Source organism: Halichoerus grypus, chromosome 10, assembly GCF_964656455.1.
Source record: "Halichoerus grypus chromosome 10, mHalGry1.hap1.1, whole genome shotgun sequence".
In the NCBI taxonomy this organism is placed as follows: Eukaryota; Metazoa; Chordata; class Mammalia; order Carnivora; family Phocidae; genus Halichoerus; species Halichoerus grypus.
In genome coordinates this window covers 852,081-860,540 of record NC_135721.1, presented here as the reverse complement: position 1 = coordinate 860,540, position 8,460 = coordinate 852,081, and the positions used below count along the sequence as shown (strand labels likewise).

Here is an 8,460-nt window from a genome sequence, read left to right as displayed (position 1 = left end):
CTTTCCGATGGCCTTATGGTCCCTCAGCCTCTCCAGAGACCCAGGATTCATACAGAGGTGTCCCTCACTGTGTTAGCAAACAGGCTCACGAGCTGCCTCTGGTGCCCAGAACTCCATTTATCTTTCTTTCTCCTAGATTTACTTCTGCAGCTCGTATTTCAGAAGAGGAGTTATATTGTCTCTGCCACTTGTGAGGTTTGGGGAGATTTATAAAGTCCCTTCCCTAGGAAGGCCCAGCCGGCCCTGCTCCGAGCTCTGGGGCATTCTGCCCGAGGGAGTGTGACGGCCCTGCTCCCACCATGTCTCTGTGGCTGGGGGGCCAGCCCCCGAAGGAAAGACTTGGTTACCTGAGTTCTGTGCTCTCCAACTCTCACAGCAGAATCATGCTGAATGAACTGGTGGATGAATGACGGGTCCCATGGCGTCATGATACCCAAATGCTCGGCAGCTGGCCCTTGCTCCCTGACCCCCGGGGCCTCTCCCTTGCTTCCCTGCTGGTCTGGGATCTGCAGACACTGAGCCACTTGCAGGCCCTTACATGCTTCCTGCCCTTCTCAACATCTGTGCTCTCCTGGTTTGCTCCCCTGGTGGCCCTGGGCCTCCTTGTCCACCTGCCCACCATGCGGGGCACAGCGCAGCGCACCCTCTCTGGGCTAGCAGGGCCCGTGGGTGCTGGGCTGCCTTCTGCAAGGCACGCTGTTGGTAAGGACCAGGTGTGGGTGGGTGCCGAGGTGGAAGCCAGGTCTCAGGCCCCCCTGCGGCCCCAGCCCCTAGCATGTCTGCGCACAGCACGTGCTCGGGAAATGTCTTCTGCGTGAAACATGAACTCTACAGCTGGAAGGCAGAATACTACAGTGTGTAAGCCCTCAGCCCACGGTGTCAGTTACCGAGGTCCCAGTGAATGAACGCAGTCGTGTTCTAATTTACAAAAACCATCCCTGGATCTGATGTGGCCCTGGGTCTGTGGCTTGCTGACCCCTGCTTTCGAATAACTTAAACATACCCATTAATTAAAACAAAAACAAAAACAAAAAACAGAGAGAGCCACTCAAATTATTTATATCCTGAGTTTGAAATTAGAGGGTATAAGTCAAGAGTGACTTTTATTTTATTTTCTGAACAAAATATACATAAGTGGACACCCGCAATTGCCCCAAAATGCTCAACGGTGGGTCCAGCTCCACCTTCTGGGCATCTTCGTGTTTAAGCCAGCTTCCGGAACTTTCCCTTTACGGCAGGAGAGAGGCTCTGGGGGCTAAGCTGGCCTTAATTTCAACAGTCCTGAGGATGTAGGATCTGATCCAATAAGGCGGAGCCGTGGCCCAGGCCTGTGGCCCAACCTTGTCCTTTTTAAATGTGTCTGGGTTCACTCTGAGCTCTTATGAAGGCCCAGGAAATCCTTCCCTCATGAAAGAAGAGGCCACGTGATGTTCCATAAAGCCGCCAGCGAGTCTCTCAGCTCCAGAGCTTCAGCGGCAGACAGCTTTGCACGGAAATCCCCGGATCACCTTGAAGCTGTCTCACCAACTATGACGGGCGGTGGTTCTCACACGTTAATCTGCAGGGCTCACGTTATTACCCACCCCCAAATCTATGAGGATAAGACTCTGTCCCAGGGTGTACGTCAAGGGTAGACACAGCCAGAGCGGTCTACCTGAAGGACACAGCAACGCTGGTTTCCCAAGGGAAACATTCTGGAGATTTTTGTTTTGCATTTGCCTTGATTCCAGTTTTATTTTACTTATTTTATATTTTATTTATTTATTTGACAGAGAGAGATCACAAGTAGGCAGAGGGGCAGGCAGAGGGAGAGGGAGAAGCAGGGTCCCCATTGAGCAGGGAGCCCGATGCAGGGCTCGATCCCAGGACCCTGGGATCATGACCTGAGCTGAAGGCAGACGCTTAACAACTGAGCCACCGAGCTGTCCCGCCTTGATTCCAGGTTTAAAGGAAAAGTTTATTGCAGGGGAAAAGTTTTTCTCAGAATGAACATGTATTATTTAATATTCTCATCTCTAGTGTATATTTACTGTTAGGGACACATGAAAAAGTGCTCAACATTGCTCAGCATCAGGGAAATCCAAATCAAAACCTCAATGAGATACCACCTCACACCAGTCAGAATGGCTAAAATTAACAAGTCAGGAAATGACAGATGTCGGTGAGGATGCGGAAAAAAGGGAACCCTCCTACACTGTTGGTGGGAATGCAAGCTGGCGCAGCCACTCTGGAAAACAGTGTGGAGGTTCCTCAAAAAGTTGAAAATAGAGCTACCATACGATCCAGCAATTGCAGTACTGGGTATTTACCCCAAAGACACAGATGTAGTGAAAAGAAGGGCCATATGCACCCCAATGTTTATAGCAGCAATGTCCGCAATAGCCAAACTGTGGAAAGAGCCAAGATGCTCGTCAACAGATGAATGGATAAAGATGTGGTCCATATATACAATGGAATATTACTCAGCCATCAGAAAGGATGAATACCCAACTTTTACATCAACATGGATGGGACTGGAGGAGATTATGCTAAGTGAAATAAGTCAAGCAGAGAAAGTCAATTATCATATATGGAACGTAAGGAATAGCATGGAGGGCCACAGGGGAAAGGAGGGAAAACTGAAGAGGAAGAAATCAGAGAGGGAGACAAACCATGAGAGACTCTGGACTCCAGGAAACAAACTGAGGGTTACAGAAGGGAGGGGGTGGGAGGATGGGGTAACTGGGTGATGGGCATTAAGGAGGGCACATGTGATGAGCACTGGGTGTTATATGCAACTGATGAATTCCTAAACTCTACCTCTGAAACTAATAATACTCTATATGTTAATTAATTTAAATTAAAAAATAATACATTCATTACAATAAAAAAATTACTGTCAAGTACCAATAAAATATCTATCCTTTTTCCCAACCAAATTCTGTATATTTTGTCATTGCCAAAATATAAAATAAAAATTTTAGGAAAGGACTCACTAAAAGCTGCCTGTAGTATTTCTACACCCCTGTCTGCTGCCAAAGCCCTTGGGAGATATTTTTAGAAATGTGAATTTGGTTTTCCTTTTGCCAGAAGCATTTCAGTTTGTTCTGCTTTAACAACAATAGCATTAAGTTCATATGAGAATGTTATATGTTTTTGTGATAAATGTCTTTACTCTTACTTCATGGGGGAAAGGCTGGGCCATGAGCTCAGGAGTCAGATGATGAGGCGTCAATCAGCTTATGGTCCTCTTGGTCTCGGTGATGTCTTTTTGTCTGCGCTGTGGCCCCTCATCTGCAGGTAGAGAAGAGAAAGGTCTGGTCGGGGGCAGGACCCTTTGGTCTTTCAGAGGACGGCCTGGTTGGGGGCAGGACCCAGGGGCCTCTCAGAGGATGGCCCGGTCAGGGGCAGGACACAGCGGGCTCTCAGAGGACGGCCCGGTCGGGGGCAGGACCCAGGGGCCTCTCAGAGGATGGCCCGGTCAGGGGCAGGACACAGCGGGCTCTCAGAGGACGGCCCGGTCGGGCGCAGGACCCTTCGGTCTCTCCGAGGACGGCCCGGTCGGGGGCAGGACCCAGTGGGCTCTCCGAGGACGGCCTGGTCGGGGGCAGGACCCTTCGGTCTCTCCGAGGACGGCCTGGTCAGGGGCAGGACCCGCGGGCTCGGAGAGCTTATAGCTGTGCCGTCCCCACCAGGAATAAATAACATCACCCCACTAAGTGCACCCGTGACGCTTCAGCGTTCTGAATGCTCAGTGAAGAATGTGAAGACCGCGTCTAGCTTTGGAGGATTGCTGTTTTGTGGTAAGAGGTAGTCTTGGATCAAGTTCTAAGCAAAAAATAAAAACCAAAAAAATCTCTGGGGACACAGCTGACTAGCTCCTTAATGACCTATTTGAGCAAATCAAGCAAACTTGCAAGAGCCCCCTAATGGACCACGTAGAAGAGCCGAAGACCAGCCAGCACTGCATCCGTGTGTGCGGTGCCTTCACTGGAAAGGAATCAACGGGAGGGGGTTTTCTTCTCCTCCTCATCCATGCGTGCGGTGCCTTCACTGGAAAGGAATCAACGGGAGGGGGTTTTCTTCTCCTCCTCATCCTTCTTTTCCTTTTCCTGCTTTTTCTTTTCTTTTTTTTTTTTTTTATAAAAGCTCTTGGCACTGACTACCATTTTGAAAGGTAGACCTGACCTTTTCTCCCTGACTCAGTCTCTTTTTAAGTATGTATTTTAATTTCAGCATAGTTAGCACACCATGTAATATCAGTGTCAGGAGGCACACGATAGTGACTCAACACTTCCTACAGCGCTCGGTGCTCATCGTGATGAGTGTGCTCTTCATCCATGTCCCCCCAGCCCCGCCCCCACCCCCTGCCCGGTGACGTCAGTGTGCTCTCTGTAGTTAAGAGTCTGTTTCCTGTTTTCTCTCTCTCCCTCTCTGTTTGTTTTTCCCCTTTGCTCATTTGTTTCTTAAATTCCAGCCGAGTTTGTTTCTCTGACTTATTTCTCTCCTCATTATACCCTCTAGCTCCATCCCCATTGTTGCAAATGGCAAGATTTCATTCTTTTTGATGGCTAATATTCCATTATATACACCACATCTTCTTTATCCATCCATCAGTCAATGGCCACTTGGGCTGCTTCCGTATCTTGGCTACTGTGGATAATGCTGCTCTAAACACTGGGATGCTTGTATCCCTTTGAATTAGTGTTTTTGTATCCTTTGGGTAGATACCCAGTAGTGTGATTGCTGGATCGTAGGGTAGCTCTATTGTTAACTTGTTTGCTATCCCGGACACTTAGGGTCACTGTGGTATGAGGTGCATTGTTACCCTGAAAGGAGAAACACAGACTCTCTTGTGTTTCTATTTCAGGGTTTGGGAAGACGTCTGAGCTGAGGTATGCGGGATACGCCCAGTGAGAGCCCGTTCCATACCAAACACAAGCACAAAGGCCTCAGCTGAAACGCTGTCTGACCTTATATTCCAGAACGCGAGGAATATTCATTATGGGGAACTGAAAAAACCCTGTTTTCTCCTCTATATATCTCAGAATGGATATTTTCCTCATCTTCTGTAGGGGCAAACAAGTACACATTTGGCCAAATATTTTACATAATTTTTACTCATTCTGCATTTTGGAACTGAGGTATATTTATTAAAACAAGGGAATCGTGTGCTTAGCACGTGGCTTCACCAAAAAGCAGGAATAGTGTTTAGAATCAGAAGCCTGAGGAACGTGCATAGGACATATGGAGTAATCCCTGATTCTGAGTGTGTTTTCATGTGAATGACGTAGATTCTTTCTTTAGTTGTCAAGCTAAGTTTCTTGATTTGCTGATTTACGAGGCTCATGCAGATCTAAGTGGAGTCTAGTATCTTCCATCCATCTTCTATATGTTTTATCAGCCTTAAGGTCCAACCTGCTGAGTAGTTCAATGCACTTTTCTTCATGATAAGTTTTCGTTTTTAAAATTTGAAATTAGGAAAAAAGGATTAAAAACTAATTTTTTGTTTGAATTTTTAAAATTCATTAATGTCTATTTCAAAGATATATCTACAAATTAAAGGTCTCACCTTTTTAGGTGTGATGTTCTTTTTTAAAGAATTCCTTTGTCAACATGTTTTCATAAACGGTTTCAAATTTTCTGTTAAAACTTTGACCTCAAAAAGGGCCAACATAGGGTGTTAATAGAAGAAACTGAACAAAGCAAAAGTCGTGTCCTTGACACACTGTGGGTAAGTCTGTAACAACGGAAGATTCATGATCTGTGTCTGAATATCAACAGCAGATCAGCTCAGCCCAAAATCCAGCCCCAAAGAAAAACAGAAAGTAAAACAAAAAAGCCCAGAGTCGTATTTCATACAAAGCATCTTATATGATGAGGCGATTATCTGTCTGGAACCAGTATGTCCGTGTCCTTCTGAAACATGGAGCAGGGCCGGAAGTCCACACCCCACACTCACCGACCCAGGGCGGGCCTGCCTGCCACCTTCGTGCACGCACCCTGACCCCGAGCTCCCTCCAGTCGTGGGCGCGTTGGCTCCTGGAGGTGCGTGAGCTGCGCCGGAGCAGGCTTCCGGCTCCTCATTGCCTGGCACCCACCGATCCTTCCACAAATATTTGTCGAATGAAGGAATCCAGTACATTCACCTCGAACTTCCACATTTTGCTCATAGAAGCCACCACTGAGCCTGGCTTGTGTCTCCTCGAATCTACAGAGTGGGCTCCTAAGTGACGTAGCATCCTCTAAAACAGACACTGTTCATCCCAGGGCTGTCGCCCGGTGAGAGCTTCACGGAGTTTTTACTGGGCGTTTCTACCAACTATTTCTCTGTTTTGCTCAGCTGTGTGTTTCCTGTGAGGCTTGTGCCCCCGTCCCCCGACGGCCAGCCTGCAGTGCTGGGGTTTGTCCGGCTTGGTGCTAGGACGCGCTGGAAAACGCCTCTCTAACACAAAGACCTCGTGGGCCCGTGGCACTCTCACGTCTGTCGGGGACTTTGACACAAACAGAATGTGCTTTTCGTCAGTGGCCTCCCACTGTCTGTCAGCACTGCTATAGTTTATAATGCGGTGTGTGGATTTCGTGCATGAACCCAGGAGGCACATGGTTTGCAGGGCAAGGGCAGACAGAGCGCGGCGGGCACTGGGTTGAATGCGTCCTGCCTCGTGGGGTTCACGGAGCGCTCCCTCCACCACCCCAGCTGGTGCTCGGGATGAGGGGTCAGGGCTGTTCCTCTCCGTACCTGGAACACGGTGGCAAATTCTCTCACGGGATCAAGCCTTGCTTGTTGTGAAGTCAGAGCTGGGGCGGGGCTTCCAAGAGCACGATGGCGGTGTCCGGGGATGTCCTCAGCGAGCACGGCATGTCCAGCCACTTTGTTGTGATTATACCTGAAACAAACGTAACATCGTGTGTGAGCTGTGCCCCGATTAAAAATAAATTATAGATAAATAAATCATTTGCCTGTCAAACCATGAGAAAATAGAGTCTGGATCCAGAGCTGAATCAATCAGTTTTACTTCCAAAAAATGTCATGTTGAAAACAGGGAGGGATGGGTTAGGAACTATCTCTGTTTGTTCTCTTGCTCCAAACTCTGAATAAAGTAAAATAATAATAGTAATAATCAGAACCGGCACGAGCTGCCAGACTCACACCTGCTCGGAAAGAACCTAGCCTCCTCTGTGTGTCTGGGTGGGTGAAGACCAGGTGGCGAAGACCAGGTGCTGTGCCGTCACCCAGCGGCAGGTAAGAAATTACAGATGGGTTTTCGTTACAGACCCCAGTGAACTAGAGGTTTTAAAAATCAGTTCCCACAAATTGTCCACAGGGATAGAGAAATAAGTCTAGCGCCTTTGCTTAGTGTTTTGGGTTTCACGGACACGTCTGGGGTATCCTGAGTGTTGGGTTAGGTCCTGGCGAGAGTCAGGAGTTTGCTGGTTAGTCAAAGGCCTTCGTGGGCTGGAACCACGTGTCTACACACACGGAGCTCAGCTCCGTACAGTAAGAGGCTCTCAGGAACTTGCTTGTGTGGCCAGGTCATTCATTTTAACTTCAAAGACCGAACGTAAATAGATCGCCTTCCTTTGATATGGAAATGTTTGAGCTCAGGAAGATTCAGACCTGGAGATGAAAAAAGTTTATGTGCACCATGTAAAGCTGTTCCTGATGTTCAAAACCATTCCCTGTAGACGTCCTTCCCGTTAGTGCAGGACGCGGCCGGGCGGCGTCCTGCCTCCTGTTCTCACACCAAGCTCGGCTCGCTCACCTCCGTTCGCACCCAGGGCTCGTCCAGCGCCAGGTGCAGCCCGGCCTCAGGCCTGGGCAGAGAGGCTCGTCGGCTTGTTTCCTCACCTGCACAGTGAGAACAAGGATGCCCCTGTGCCAGGTAGGAGGCGAGCTGAAAGGGGTCACGTGTGCGTAGCTCTCAGCAGAGTCTCCAGCACCGAGTTTCCAATCAAAGAGATCTGCAGGTGGTTCCTACTGATACCTAATTAAAATGCAAAACAGATTTAGGATTAACCACATCTCCTGAATGAAAATAATTTCCCACCCAGCACCCTGACAGCCTGGCGGGAGGCACAGTCCATGCCCTTAACAGGTCCTACTTCCAAACTAGGGCAGTAATTGTCATTTTACCGCCCCCCCCCCCCCCGCCGTCTGCCCGGGGGCCTGACGGGTGCAGCCTGACCTGTGGGGGCAGGACAGGTGCAGCAGGAATGCAAAAGGAAGGACAAGGGGCGTGTGGCCACCGTTCATTTCATACAAAAAGACTCTTGCTGTTTTTTAATTTACAAAAGTTGTGCGTCTTTTCAAAAAATTGTATGTTTGAAAAGATGCACAACTTTTTTAAAATGCACAACTTTTTGATGCTAAACTTTAGCATCAAATCTTCCTGGGAAAATATTCTTTTCGTTATGATCCAGTGAAGGTACACTTTTAAAATCTACAGTTTTCATGAAAATAAACAAAATATCTTCACG

The 8,460-nt window shown here is 48.3% G+C and overlaps 1 protein-coding gene across 4 annotated transcripts in view; it reads right to left on the bottom strand.

Moving 5' to 3' along the window:
- Positions 1-1,076: 1,076 nt before the first annotated feature.
- Positions 1,077-8,460, bottom strand: part of SNTG2 (syntrophin gamma 2) — a 218,882-nt gene continuing 211,498 nt past the window's right edge. For all 4 annotated transcript variants that reach the window (XM_078055883.1, XM_078055885.1, XM_036081595.2 and 1 more), the window contains 3 exons: positions 7,746-7,967; positions 6,722-6,869; positions 1,077-3,273 (listed from right to left, as the gene is read on the bottom strand). The gene's annotated coding sequence lies outside the window, so the exon portion shown is untranslated. The remainder of the gene's footprint in view (positions 3,274-6,721; positions 6,870-7,745; positions 7,968-8,460) is intronic.